This window comes from Mustela nivalis (genome assembly GCF_964662115.1).
Source record: "Mustela nivalis genome assembly, chromosome: 8".
Classification (NCBI taxonomy): domain Eukaryota; kingdom Metazoa; phylum Chordata; class Mammalia; order Carnivora; family Mustelidae; genus Mustela; species Mustela nivalis.
In genome coordinates this window covers 81,539,826-81,555,885 of record NC_139027.1, presented here as the reverse complement: position 1 = coordinate 81,555,885, position 16,060 = coordinate 81,539,826, and the positions used below count along the sequence as shown (strand labels likewise).

The 16,060-nt window shown below is 41.3% G+C and overlaps 1 protein-coding gene across 3 annotated transcripts in view; it reads right to left on the bottom strand.

The window, feature by feature from the left end:
* IL1R1 (interleukin 1 receptor type 1) overlaps positions 1 to 14,998 on the bottom strand; it is a 73,077-nt gene extending 58,079 nt beyond the window's left edge. The window contains exons 1-2 of one of the 3 annotated variants that reach the window (XM_082747142.1): positions 14,682 to 14,966; positions 11,563 to 11,661 (exon numbers count right to left, since the gene is read on the bottom strand). The gene's annotated coding sequence lies outside the window, so the exon portion shown is untranslated. Of the gene's footprint in view, positions 1 to 11,552; positions 11,662 to 14,681 lie in introns of those variants that run through there. The other 2 variants (XM_082747141.1, XM_082747143.1) reach the window with 2 other exon arrangements.
* Positions 14,999 to 16,060: the final 1,062 nt, after the last annotated feature.

The following is a 16,060-nucleotide window of genomic DNA, read 5'->3' as shown; positions in this document are numbered from 1 at the left end:
GGGTCAAACATTTATTGCAATGGGATAACAAATTAACATGAGAACAATAAGAAGCAGAAATAATAATATATAGATGTGCAAATTTTATCTAGAAAAACGTAGTCTGTGTAGTCATTAAGACAGTGTGGTACGGGCATAAAAACAGACACATAGATCAATGGAACAGAATGGAAAACCCAGACATGGATCCACAAATTTATGGTCAACTAATCATCAACTAAGCAGGAGAGAATACCCAATGGAAAAAAGATAGTCTCTTCAACAAATGGTGTTGGAAAAACTGGACAGTTACATGCAAAAGAATGAAACTGGGCCACTTTCATATACCATACAAAAAAATAAATTCAAAATGGATGAAAGATCTAAATATGAGCCAGGAAACCTTCAAAATCCTAGAGGAAAACAGAGGCAGCAACCTCTTTGACCTCCACCATAACAACTTTTTTCCAGACATATCTCAGGAGGCAAGAGAAACAAAAGTAAAAACAAAGTATTGGGATACCATCAAAATGTAAAGCTTCTGCACAGCCAAGGAAACAGTCAACAAAACCTTTCCAGCCTATGGAATGGGAGAAGATATTTGCCAATGACATAGATGATAAAGGGTTAGTATTCAAAATATATAAAGAAATTCTCAAACTCAACATTCAAAATTAAATAATCCAGTTTAAAAATGGGCAGAAGACTTGAATAGACATTTTCCTAAAGAAGATATACAGATGGCCAACAGATACATGAGAAGATGCTCAACATCACTCATCATCAGGGAAATACAAATCAAAACTACAATGAGATACCAGCTCATACCTGTCAGAATGGCTAAAATCAGCAACACAGGAAACAAAAGGTATTGGTGAGGATACAGAGAAAGGGGAACCCTCTTACAATGTTGGTAGGCATGCAAACTGGTGTAACCACTCTGGAATACAGTATGGAAGTTACTCAAAAAGTTAAAAATAGAGCCACTTTAAGATAGCAATTGTATTACCAGGTATTTACCCAAGGATACAAAAATACAGATTTGAAGGGGCACGTGCCCCCTGAGGTTTATAATGGCATTATCAACAATAGCCAAACTATGGAGAGAGCCCAAATGTCTTATCTACGGATAAATATAAATATATATATATTTTTATTTATGTATATTTATATATAGTGGAATATTACTTAGCCATAAGACGAAATGAAATCTTGCTATTTGCAATGACATGGATGGAGCCAGAGAGTACAATGCTAATCAAAATAAGTCATGCTGAAAAACAATCTGAGGGGTTTGAAGTGGCGGGGGGGTGGGAGGTTGGGGTACCAGGTGGTGGGTATTAGAGAGGGCACGGATTGCATGGAGCACTGGTGTGGTGAAAAAATACTGAATACTGTTATGCTGAAAATAAATAAATTTAATTAAAAAGAAAACAAAACAAACAAAAAATAAGTCACGCAAAGACAAATATACGATTTCACTCATATGTGGAATTAGAGAAACAAAATAGATGAACATATGGGAAAGAAAAAAAAGGAGAGAGAGAAGCAAACCTAAGAGCCTCTCATTTCAGAACAACCTGAGGGCTGCTGAAGGGAGGTGGGTGGGGGATGGGCTAAATGGATGATGATATCAAGGAGGACACTTGCTATGATGAGCAGCGGGTGTTATAGGTAAGTGATGAAACACTAAATTCTGCCCCTGAAACCAATGTCACACCATATGTTAACTGACTAGAATTTAAACTAAAATTTGAAATAAAAAAAAAAAGAAAAGAAAAATGTAGCCTGGTCATAAACACACTAGGATTAAATAGAAATGTCTGCTAACATGATTTTCTGATTTCCCTTGTTCCTTTCAATGGGAGAAAGGGAGAGAAAAAAGCAAATTCGATAGATTTTTGGGACAATGACCACCTCTTTATTTTATTTTTATTTTTATTTTTTTGTATCCTCCAACATGTGCAACAAGGCAAAGCACTCAGTAAATACTTTGACACCTTAATGTCAAACTTAGAAGTGATCTCAGCTATAGGGAGAGTCATATCTACCCCCCTTCTAGGCTGATGCACTAACAGCACTTACCGACTTTCTTATAAATAAAATTCTCAAAATACACTGAAGATTATTTGGATGCAATGAAATTAATCCAGAAACATCATTTGCAGAATGATGTGTATTGGTCATTTATTTCAAAATCTAGCTTACCTTTACATTTTTTTTTTGTATTTTGAAAAGAAGACGAAGAAAAAAAGTAGTTGCCATAATTACCTAACAACCAATGTGCCCCCAATTTGTTACATAAATACCATGCTACCTTCAAACCTATTAATGGCCATACCTAATCTTATTTTTTCACTGCTGAGGAATCAAATATTAACTGATTTGTGTAGAAGTTAGTGTAGAAGTTCAGATTTGTACTTCCACAAATGACAAAGAGCATACAGTCCATCCCTTCAAGAACAAGATGTCATTTGATGGAATTCTAATATTAAAATTTTAGAGACAAGTTCATGTGGGTGTAGGAGGGGTGTGGAAAGGGGGAAGTTCTTAAATTTCTTCGGCAGGAGGAACAAAGGAGGCAGTAGAAGTTAGAGAAAAGGGGATTAAAGTTTGAACCACCTGAATGCAATACATCCACCTGTCAATGTATAACTGGCCTGTGTAACCTACGTGGGCTTCTTTCTCACCTCCTCAAAACAGATGGTTAGACCAAAACACCCTTTTCTTCCAAACAATCCAGGTTTGCAGAATAAGTAATACTAGGCAAGCTGGTTCTTGCCCTTTGCTTCAACGTTGGCAGTCAAAGCCTGCCATGCTGGGTCCCCCACAGACCCTGGGACAAAGCCAGATCACTGGGTTTCAGGTCCCAGAACCACCTTGCTCTCCCCGGATTCTCTTTGCGAACATTTGCCTCCTTGCCAGCTCCCCCAGAGGCTGCTTCTTTCCCTCCCCCTAAAATGTCACCCTTCCTCCTCCAGCTCAAGAGCTCCTTCCCACCCTTCCAAGTCCTTCCCAAATACTGTGTACTCCTTCCACAGGAGCCTTCTAGGGTTTCCCCACCCCTCCAACCAGGGGAAATGGGGGACTCTCTCCCGCTCCCCTGAACCCTTGGCTTCACCTCCCTGCCTCTGATGTCACTGGCAACCCCCAATTTCATTTTACAGGAGCTCTTCACTCCCCTAATACTCAAATGCGTAAAGATAGGCTCTTTCTCTGACTGTAGCTTCAACTGAGCAGACGTTTACATCTTTGTTAAGTAAATGACAGCGACTACAGTTACACTACTAAGGCCCACCATGTCTTAGAAAATTCAAACCACATGGGTGGGACAGAGAGAGGCTTTGATAACTTCTGTGGACAAGGTATTCTGGGAAATGGACCTAAATTCCCCCAGCAGGTAGGATTTGACAATCGCTCTGGACAGCCTTGTTCTAGCCAGCTTCTTGTTTACTCGGTAATTTACTGAATTTATGGCTGTCTCCTTCCCAGGTCAGTGGTTCCCAACCCAGGTTTCACTGGTTGCATGGTAACAACCACCTGGTGAGTTTTTTTTTAAATCGCTATGCTGAGACCCAGAGCAATCACATCAGAACCTCCCATGGTGGGGCCATCAGTAATTGTTTTAAAGCTCTCCAGGTGATTCCAACATGTAGCCAGGACTGATGACCGCTGGTCTAGATGGTAGAGGGTAACCCTATGCAGCAGACCTTTATTCTATTTGACAAAACTGTGTGGTTCACTAACACAGCAAAACCCATTTTCTACATGGCCCCAGTAGACTGTGGCCAGGCAAAGAAAGGGACAGTTCAACCTCAGGAACACACAACAGGTTTCCCTAAAACAGTAAGCTATAATTTGGACATCAGTTCCAGACTCAGGGAAGTACCAATCTCCACCACCCCTTCTCCTCCCCCTACCTCACTCCCTGTGGCATTTTTCACTTTCCTATGCACATAGTTTCTGTACACTTGTCACATTATCTTACCAGCATTCTAAGCAATTTCAATGCGGAAAAAAGAAGTTTAGAACTCTGATCTTGCTGTTAAATAAACCTCAGAATTTGAGGTTAATGATAAACACTTGAGCATGGTGAGAGATGTTGGGTGTAATTTCCCACATTACTACAATAGCAAAACTGTAACCTCCCTTTCTCCTTGTGAATCAGCTCAGGAACCCACTGTACTAATCTAGAGAAATGTTTCATCCTTGGGGGAAATGTATTCAAAAGAGGTAATCATGGCAAGTTCACACTAGATTTTTTAAATCAATGAAATCTAAGCACACATTCTATCACTGCTGATTATAACCATGTATTTTCCTTCTGGGAAAGAAATCCCATGAATCTTTGCACTCCCAGCTACATTATACATATATGTACATCAATGTAACTATATAATATGTATGTATATCAATGTAACGCTGTGTAAATTTCGGGTATGCAAGGTGTTAATCTGATACATCTATATATTGCAAAATGATTAGCCTGAGTTAACACCTTCAACACAACACATAATTGCCACTTCTTTTTTGTGGTGAGAACATTTAAGATCCACTCTCTTGACAACTGTCAAATATTTAATACAATATATTAGCGATAATCACCATGCTGTACCTTAGATCCTGAAAATTGCCAATCTCATAACCAGAGGTTTTTATTCTTTGATCAAAATCCCTCCACGTCCCTCGAATTTCCCCTCAGCCCCTGGTAACACCACTCTGCTCTGTTGCTCTGAGTTCAGCTTTTTTAGACTTCACATAGACGCAGTTTCATACAGTATTTGTATTTCTCTGTCTGGCTTATTTCACTTAACCTAATGCCCTAAAGCTTCATCCATGTCATTGTATATGGCAGGATTTCTTTTGTTCTCATGGCTGAATCATAACCCATTGCATATATGTGCCACATCTTCTTCATCCACTCACCTGTGGACGAATATTGAGGTAGTGTCCATACCTCATCTATTGTGAATACTGCTGCGATAAACATAGAGTGAAGATATGGCCTCAAGATCTTGTTTTAATTTCCTTTGGATATGCACACAGCAGTGAGACTGCTGGATCATTTGGTAGTTCTACTTTTAATTTTTTGAGGAACGTCCATACTACTTTTGGTGGTAACTATACCAATTTACATTCCCACCAACAGTGCATAGGGTTTCCCTTTTTCTACAATCTTGCCAACACCTGTTATCAGTAACCTTTTGATATACAGATGATTCTTCAATGGAGAGATGATACTATTTGTGAAACCAGGTTTCTCCCACCTACTTCAGGCACCATCTGTTGATGCTTTCCAGAGAAATAGTTATCAAGTTAATTTGTACTTTGCTATTATATATATTTCATTTGTATTGAATTTAGTTTAAATATTATCTACTGACCATTTCAGAGGGTAGAAAATAACCCGCACACATAATATTTTTTTAAAAATCTGAGGGTTTTGAAGGGGCGGGGCTGGGAGGTTGGGGGGACCAAGTGGTGGGTATTAGAGAGGGCATGGATTGCATGGAGCACTGGGTGTGGTGCTAAAACAATGGATACTGTTACGCTGAAAAAATAAATAAATTATAAAAAAGATAGCTTACAGATAGCATGAGCCAATTTGGATGATAAATTCCCATCAGAGGTAGAAGGAGGGAGGCTTCTTGTGAACAAACTCTGAAAAAGGTCAACACTCATGAAAACACAACTACTTCATCTACATCAGAAAAAGAGCAATTCCATACACTTGTGTTTCCCTTCTTCATCATTTCGGCACAATGCAATACAAAGAAGTTTGGGAGCCCAACAGACACAGGTTCATAACCTGATTCTATTAATCAGCTATTACCATCTTGAGAAACCACCTGCTATCTCTGGGTCTCTGTCTCCCTCGGTCCAAACCTATATCAGAAGCACAGGTAACATCACGGGCAGCAATCATGGGCAGGAGACAGATCAGGGTGGGGGTGAGGGGTGGGGGCAGGGAGGCAGCAGGGTGTTCACTGTTGTACTCCCAGGATGGAGCAACTGCTAGTCAGCCTGGTACTCCCAGGATGGAGCGACTCTAGTCAGCCGACAGCAAAGAGATCAAGAGACAAGCAAAGGAAGTTACAGATAATAAAAGATCTATGAAAAGTTACCCCAGGATTTCCAGTCAAGTGCTACCCTCTCATTAACTCTGAGAATAGAATTAGAGAAACCACATCAATCTGGGGGTAGGTGCACTCATGGCTTTGGAATGTGTAGGTTTTGTGGCCCATGTTGAAATATGCTATTGGCAAAAATGACTGAGTGGCTACTGTCATCAAAAGCCAAGATGGAACTCATTGTCAGCCAAGAAGGGACACATTGTCAAGAGGTTCAGCCTCCTTAGAAACAAGATGGGATAATTTATAAGCACATTCACATCCCATAATTTTCCCCTCAAACTATAGAAAGAGGCAGACATCCACAAAAGACACAAACACACCATCACCTAGTTATAGAGAAATATCATTCATTCAGTGGCTCATTCGTTCATTCATTCATTCATTTCAGGAATGCCTGACAGCTTCAGACATCAAAATTGCTAAAATCCTTCCTGAAATTTTAGTTTTTAAAGCAAACCATGCCATTGTTTTGGACCAACTGAGCACAAATGTAAGAAAACCAAAAGCCTAAAAATCCAGAAATCCTAAAATATTTATTTCAGTCATGATTAACACAGGCACATTTCAAATTTTACAAATATGTCTCTGGACTTTTTTTTTCTTTTTTGGTAAAAACTCCTTTTGCTACCTTTCTTACCTGTCACTCTCACTTAATAATCCCCTGTCCTACTTTGCTTTTGATTGGACAATTCTGTTTGGGTTGAGTACCTAAAAATCACATGAGGAGTCCTTTCGTATCAGAAGCAAACCTGCCGTCTTTTCCCTGGACCAGGAGAGGTTGCCTGAGCTTAAGTTAAGAAGCTGACCTCATATTCTTCCTGTTTCCTCTTCCATGTTCCTATGTCCACAGAAACCTGCATCCCTTCATGCCTTTTCCACGGGCCAAGAGATCCTGGAATCTTCATTCCAGATGCCACACACACACACACACACACACACAAATCCCCACTCTTCTCTGGCCACAAATGACTGCTTGTGCCATGGAGATAGAACCTGAGTGCCCACCCAGTCATCAATACTCTGTCCCAGGCCCCTGTGTTTCTTCACAAGATGGAAGAACTTCTTGGTTTCTAGCCTTACCATCAGGCTACTGAGGCTGTGGTCCATCCACACCCCTTCTGAAGGGCCTTCCCAGCACTGCAGACTCATAAGCAAAGCAGTCCCATCAGAATGGAACCAGAGGGACCAGAGCAAAAGAGGATACACAGTGGAGAGAAACCCTCTCCCCAGGGATCTCCCCAGACAATAAAACTTAGGAATTTGCTCCATTCTGGAGCACAGATAGCCATGGCTTCAGTGCTCAGAGGACAGTCCCACTCTGTCCCTGGCCCACTCAGTGGTCTTGAGGAAAGCTCTCAATTCTTCATCTCTAAAGGTAGAATGATAACCCTACCTGCACCTCCAGGGAAGGATGTGGGAGAAGCGCCAGTGCCCAGAGGGCTCCCCAGCACCAAGCAGATGCTCAGGGCACACAAGTGGCCCACAGTGCAAGGCCAGAATTCTCATCTAGAATCCAGAAGTGACCAGGCCCTTTTGCTATTTCTTTCCTGCCTTCCTTTTGGTTGCTGACATTTGACTCGGTCTCAAAACTACACTGTAAGATGTTGCTCATTTTCTAAATCTTTCTATTTTCACTCCCACCTCTTCCTCTTCTTCCTCTCAGGGGCACTGAGCACTAGGCTTAGCCTAGCCTGGACATGCAATAACGACTTGTCAAAATAATCAATTAATTCAGTAAGGTGTGAGATAATGAAAGAGTAAGGCCTTGGTAAACTGAGTTTTATCTCTGGGAGAGGTAGAATGTGTATTAGTGGTACGTCTCTATGGCCATGTTTAGACTAAGCTTTTGTCACTTGTCACACACACAGGAATTTAAGGCTAGACAAAGAGTGAAGTGTAGGCTGGCACCAGCCCTCTACCAGATGTCACCAATGTGACTATCTCTTGTGCCAAATACAATGACTTCTCCCTGTAATGTCCATTATCCAGGTAAGCATTTATGGTCTATGTGGGTAAGATTTTACAGACTCTGCCACCATCTTTCCAGCCCATGACTGAAGACTATCTGAAATTCAGAATAAATTCCAGCATCTTGACAGTGGCCCCAAATGCCCACAGTGATCTGCCCCCCTGCCCCTGTCTCCAAGCTCACCTCTAACCCCCCACGCACACACCTGGTCAGCCCTGTACATACCTTCTTTTGCTCCTCCAACAGGGCTCTACATTGCTGTTCTCTCTACCCTCCACCTGTGTGCCTCAGAACTCCTGCTCTTCAACCAGACTCCTATCACCAGATACTCAGCTCATCAGTAACCTTCTTAGCACTGGCCTGTCTCTTTCATGGTACTAATCACAACAGGTATAATACATGCTACTGCCCAGATGTTTTGTGTGGCCTTTGCAGGCAGCAACTAGACCACCCTCACCCACTATGGCATCCCATGGCTAGTCACCCAGCAAGGCTTCAAAAAATAATCACTGGGTAAACCAAAAGTTATGATCACAAACAGTTTTTAAAACAATCCTAATATTGCTACACACCTATTAGAATGGCCAAAATCCAGAACATCGACAACATCAAATGTTGGTGAAGATATGGAGCTACAGGAATTCTCATTCATCACAGGTAGGAATGCAGCATGGCACAATCACTTTGGAAGACAGTTGGTTTCTTGCGAAACTAAAAGCAGACCTATCACACAATCCAGAAATTGTGCCCCTTGGTATTTACATAAAAGAGCTGAAAATTACATCCACACAAGAACCTGAACATAGCTATTTATAGGAGCTTTATTCATAATTGCCCAAACTTGGAAGCAACCAACATATTATTGAGTAGATTCATGGATAAATAAACCGTGTACATCCAGATGGTGGAATATTATTTAGTGCTAAAAAGAAATGAACCATCAAGCCATGAAAAGTCATGGAGGAGAAACTTAAACGCATTCTACAAAATAAAAGAAGCCAGGCTGAAAAGACTATACACTGCTTGATTCATATGGCATTCTGGGTAAGACAAAACTATGAAGACAGTAGTAAAAAAAATCAGTAGTTGCCAGGGTTTTCAGCTGGGAGTGGAAAGAATGAATAGGTACAGCACAGAGGACATTTAGGGCAATAGAAAACTCTGTATGATATCATAATGATGTATGCATGTTATTACATACTTGTCTAAACCCATAAATGGCACAACACTGAGAGAGAACCCTACTATCAACCATGGACTTTGGGTGATAAGGATGTGTCAGTGTTGGTCCATCAACTGTAGCTAATGTTGGGGAGCATGTTGATAATGGAGGGAAGAACTTATATGTGAAACCTCTATACCTTCCCCTCAAATCTGCTGTGAACCTAAATCTGCTGTCAAAAAATAAAGCCTAAATAAAGAAACCTCCATGATGAAATGAGATATGAAAATTTAAAAAGCACACTGACTTAACTTCTTCCCACAAAAGTCAAATAAGAACCAGTTGGCTAGCATACTGTGTTGACAAGAGCATGGGGAAACATGCTCTCAAACATTCCCAGAAGTATTATCTATTATAACCAGGTGGGAGGTGGATGGGCAGTTTTGAAATACATATCAAAATCACAAATGTCCAAGTCTTTGACCTGCAATTCCACTTCTAGGAATTGAGCCAATAAACATGTTTGTGTGCACTTCTGCAAAATGACACAGGTGAGGCTGTTATTCATTGCAACACTGGTTGTAATAGCAAAAGATTGCAAACAACTTAAAAGTCCACTGAAAGGTTAAAAATACACCTTGTTAAATGCAGATATGGAACGGGGTGCAGAAGAGTATAAACCATTAGGGTATGTGATGGCTTATTTTATGAATCTATTTGCCTGAGCTGGTGTGTATCTATGAAGGGATTTCTGGATGAAACAGGCCTTTGAGCTGAGTAAATCAGGCATCATCCAATCCCTTGAAGGTTGAAATAGAACAAAGAGGCAGAGAAAGGTTCAACTCACTCTTCATGACTACTTGAGCAGAGACATGTATTTTCTTTTTGTGTTCCTGGTTCTCATGCCTTCAGATATGGATTAGAATCCACACCTTTAGCTCTACAGCTCCCAAGCCCTGGAACTGGGCCACCTCCTTTCCTGGGTCTATAGCTTGAAGACAACAGACAATGGGACTTCTCAGCCCCCATAACCACATGAGCCAATATTTTATAATCTCTTCTCTCTCTCTATTTCTCAAAATAGCCCAATGATATGCCTGATTTTACCTATAAAACCAATAGGAGATTGATGTATCTATTTCCTGTTGGCCCTATTTCTCTGGAGCACCCAAATACAGGGTAGAAAAGGTAGAAAAAATTATTAACAGTTACTCAGCTACTTGTTGGTGGAAAGAGATGTCTACTGGTTGGGAAAGAGATGTCTGAGAAGAAGTGAGAGGAAAGATTTCACTGAATAACCTTTTACATGTTATTTGTTGATAAAATAATTTTTTTAAAGTAAGCTCCATGCCCAGTGTGGAGCCCAACATAGGGCTTGAACTTACCACCCTGAGATCAAGACATGAGCTGAAATCAAGAGTCAGATGCTTAACCAACTGAGCCACCCAGGCTCCCTTTGTTGAAAAATATTTTTAAATTTCAAAATCTTACTGAAAAGTTTAATAGAAAATTGTGTAAAATACTATTTTAAATTATATTCTCATACTCATCTTCTAATTGAAAAACTAAACAACAAGAAGATAGGTAAGCTTCCCAGGCGAAAATGGAGCCAGCCCCCTCTCCTAAGCTAGAACTTGCCTTACTCTGTCCCATCTTCCTTGGAGACATTCTTTGAACAATCTTGGTGTAGAATTGGGTGCTTGGTGGTTGAAACCTATATGGAAAGTGTCCCTGCATATTGAATATCAATGCGTCTAGAATGAGGTAATAAATTGGATGATCCTGCCAGGGAATGTTGGCCTGAAAATCAACTTCAGGTACCATTTCATAATGGCCCACATAGATTCAGAGAGACCAAGGCAGAGCACCCTCACCTCCCCAAAATTCCAAAGTGAGGGGCTGCATTGACTGAGTTTCTAGGCCTAGCACCTCCAAATATAGAAATGGACTCAGCACTTTTGGATGAAGAACCAAGCACATCAGCACTCAACCGTCCAGTGCAGCACATAGGCTAAGAAGTTTAATACACTTGATATAGATTGATGGGCTTCGCTAATCCCTAGCTCATCTCATCACCTCCTGGCCACTTACTGAGCATCTCAGAGTCTCAGTTGGTTTTGTCCTTGAGCAGGTATAATGTTACCAGTCTTGCAAGATTGTGAACAGATTAGACATAAGAACATAGATCAGCATGTGTTCTTTGGTGCGAACTCAATGAATGGTGACTATATACTAAAGTGAACAGCACAAACATCATCAGTTGTCCCAAACCTATGTGCCATTGTCTCTAGAGTTCACTGAAACCTACCCTCACCAACCTGTGGACTCTAAGTAAGACTGCGTGGTGAATCCCAGCTGTGCACCAACTACTGGTGTGACTTTGGGCACATCACTTCTCTGCACTTCAGTTTCTTAATCTGCAAAATAAGATTGTAACAATGACTACCTCACACATGAGGCACTTAGAACCATACCTCACATATAGTCAAGTGCTCTATTAAGTATTAGCCATCATTATTATTTATTCGGCACCAAGTTCACATCATTGCTAAGCATCAGTTTGGTTCTGATTCATCAGCGTAGCACTGAGCTGGGGGTCAGAATGAAACACTGTAACACATACCATATTCATACCAAGTCCATGCGACTTACACTCACAAGTCTATGATCTCCATTTTCCTGGTTCTACCCTTGGCTTGTATTCATTTGCTTAATATCCATTAAGAGTTTTAAATGTTCATTCAATTAAAATGGAAACCAGCCCAAGTGAAATTAAATAAATCAATTTGCCACAGAAAATCTCCATTTTCAAAATCTTCTGTGATTCCTTTTTAAGAAATTCCTTTCCATGAAGAATTAGGTAACAATGTTCTCAGCTCCCTTCTGTGGACTCATTCAAAAAACGTTCATTGAGCCCCCCTCGGTATCAGACCAGAACGGGGCCCTGGAGAGAGTAACACAAGTAAAACAGGTCCCACCTTTGAGAAGGGGAACTGAGCAAAGCAAGTGGTCAACAACAACACAATAAAGAAGAATGGCGTGCTGTCCTGCACGCAAGTGAGATAAGTAAGCAACAAAATAGAAGCCACCTTCAATCTAAAATATCTCCATGTACTGCTAGAATATACCGAATACTAGGGCTGACTCCAAGAACTAAAAAATATGTTACAACACACACACACACAGTTTCTAAGTCTATAATTAGAACACATTGTCAAAATTTCAGCATGCAGTTCTCCAAACACGACATACTTTATAAGGTGAGAATATAAATAAACTTCGTAAGAACAAGCAATCACAATTGTACTGTTTTATATTTTTCACTTTTTTTCTGTTCAAAGAACGTTCCTCTGTCTCATCTCTGTTCCCAGTACAATCGTGTAGTGGGATGAAACGTCAATCCTTATCTTCAAATTTTATAGACAAAAAGGAAATAAAAGACTGAGTTTTGTCCTGGGTTGTTCAAATGGTAGAACGAGCAAAAGCATTTGATTCCCCACGCTCTCAGCAGGCCTGCTGAGCGACATCAAATGAGGTCAAAGTCCCCAGAAATTAGGTTGGCATAAGTTACTGTAAGAAATGATTGCTTTGATGTACACAACCAAAAAAGACAAAAATCTGAACCCAAAGAGGGCAGAATAGGAAGTGGAAAAGTTCTGCAAAGGGTTCCCTTAAAACAAATCAAAACAACAAAACAGGCTTTGCCAGTTATCAGATTAGCACATTTATTTAAAAAAAAAAAAAAAAGTCAAAACCCAATGTTGGTGAAAGTGTGGTAAAATGGTATTCATGCAGTGCTGGAGGGAGTGTAAATTAATAGCACTTTCCTAGATTAAGTCTAGTGGCATGGATCAAGAGCTTCAAAAATGCTCATGCCCTTTGACCCTATTCCCTCTGGAAATCTAGTCCAAGGAAATAATCAAGAAGAGACACAACATTTTCATTTTAAGTACATTAGTTCTGTAATGTTGATAATAGAAAACAAAACACGCCAATATCTAACAACATGACTTAATAAATTGTATAATGTGATCAAACAATTTTTGTAGAAAGAAATTGGCCTTTCTCTCACGATGATAGGTTTTTATCTTCCATCTTATTTATTGATCTATATGTCCTTTATTTTATTTCTGACAGTAAGGATATGCTAATCCTGTCAGTCTCGCAAGGGATGTTTTGGAAATGAATTTCAGCCATTCCTCCAGCATGCCCGGCAAGGTTTTCTCCTAAGTAAGGGAGCAAGCATGTGCCCAGAAGGTGTTAGGGGAAAGAAAATGAGCAGCCTTCTCCTGACTTGAGAAAGGCAATAAGCATCTCTTTAAATTCATCACCAGAATTAAGAAGATTAAATTCATCTCAAGAAGTGCTCCCTCCTCCTTGTGGGCAGCCTTATCTACTTACTTTCCCCCAAGAGATCCACACATTTCCAGAGAGCACAACCCTTCTCTTGGCCTCCAGTACAAGCGGTGGTCCCCAGAGGCCCATAGGTGAATAGCGGGATTCACAGACCAGCTGAACCATCGGAAAACATCCTCCCTAACCCTGCTCCCCGAGCCCTCTTCACCATAGTGCCAATGAGCATTTTGCATAAAAGTTAGGAGTTGTCAATTGAATTGAATTGCATTGAACAGTAAAGCTCATTTTGCTTTCTTTTTTGTGTTCTCATTTCCTATCTTTAATCTTCCAGATTCTCTCCCATTTTCTTGTTCTTTCCCACAGAAACGCTACTCATAGGATTATGGAAGTCAGGCACATCCAATAAAGAAATACTGGACAATCATCTCTTCCGAGTTCTCCCTACAGCTCTGGGAGTAATATTTGTAAAGCCTCAGGAATGACATTTTAAGCCTTCACTGGAAGAAGCACATATAAGCCTTGCTAGTACAACACATTATAACTTTAAATGCAACCAATGCGTGTCTGTTAATAGTAAGGCAATCCTTCGGTCATCAAATATCGGGCCAGATTGTGCCCCTCTCAAACAGACAAAGCTTAATGCAAATGGATCAATTTGCATTCTAACATTCTAATTCAAACATCAGCAGCATTTTAAAGAAATTCTTATTTACAATACCCTTCACTTAAACTTCACGATTTACCAAACGTCATGCCCCTATTTACGGCTCTTAAGTAGTATATAGTTATAAAATATATTTCCCATATCTTTCATAATTAATCTTCCATAGAGTAAAACATACATTATCATAGTTGATCTTTTAATATGACTCCCAGACACATCTTAAGATTAAATGTGCCTACAGAGCCACAGAATTTCAAGAAATTCTTAAAATCCTATTTTCAACAAACAGCATCACATGATCAGTTTTATCAAAGTCCGTTTGTCCCTCCCAAATCTTTCATCGGTGTAGAAATACGCAAAAAGAAAACGAGGAGGAAATAGGGGAACAAAAACCAGAAGTGCAATTAATCATCTTACCATCTCCTTTCTTCATCTTGGGGACATTTGGAGATGGCTGGCCTCACAGGAGGCGGTGACTTGGAGGGTAAATCCACAGCAGTTTCTTCCCCCCAATAAGTCAGCTGAATTGACGTTGGTTCTTAAAAGCAAAAGTGAATTCTGAAGACAGCCCTGGAAAGACTTGCTAATTCCTCTTTCCTTTTTCCAAACAGCTTTGGATCTGGTCTGCGCAGCACGAGAGAGTCCCTCACGTCTTGTCAGGCGACCCAGTTTTGCCGCAGCTGAAAGGAGACTCTGAGTGACGTGTGTGTCAGAGCCTATGGGGGCTTTAATCCTCAGCAGTGACACATGCAGGGAGCTATGAACAGGAAACTCAGAGCTGGGCAGACAGCCAGAATCATTCCGAAAACGTGCCAAACCCTTACGAAATACCAACACACTTTACCGCACACTCGCATCGAAATGCTTCACAATCCTGTGTCTCTCTCCCATGTGACTTTGTGTTAGACCTAGACAAGGCTTACCAGCATGTCCAGCCCAGCAGGGGTCCCATCAGCCGATGGGTCAAGGCCAAGACTGGGGACTCATACCCTCTCCCTCGGCTGCCAGCCTCCCGATCCTTCTTGTGACGATAGCCACAGGCGAGAGCTTGGAGGACCTTTTCAGTTCCTTTTATCTTTCAGCCCCGGGCCCCTTCATGATATGCCTGTTCACCTGACACAGGCCCTGGGAACTCAGCCAGGCTCTCTTGTCAGTGTCCTGGAAGTGGGAGACCCATTGATCACCCCTGGGCTTGGTGTGATGATCGGACAGTGGCAGGCAGGAGGGGAGGAAGGGCTGTAGCCAGAGCCTCTGGCTTCCACCGGAGGGAGCCGAGTTCATGCAGGAGAGATATACTGGCCTGCTGCCTCTTTTCTCTTTCTCCTTTGGCCCCTCCTATGCCCCACATTCTAATTCGTGTTCTCTACAGGACACGGGGTCCAGGTTTTCACAGTGCAGCTCAAAAATCTGCAGCATGCACAAACCTCCCATGTTGGCCTTTAGGTTCCTCCATAAGCCTTGTTCCCACTGCCCTTTGCAAGAACCCCTTGGGCTGTGCCCATCTGGAGGGCCATCGACTTGAGAAGATGCCGCTCAAACTTGTGTTTGTGTGTGCTCTGTAGCCACTACCCTCTTACTCCCTCTCCTTCTTCTCTTGAATGTGACAGCGCCTGCATGTGCATTTACCCCTTCTCATTGCCCCCCTTCCCATACTTCTGACCTTTACCACCGTTCACAGAAGCTCACCGCCCCCCCAGCTGCATCCTGGGATGACCGTTTCCGCCACACTCCCGTGTCGTGCCTCTGTGATAACAACAGACAGCAAGAGGGGCCACTTGTTATGTGTCAGACATTTT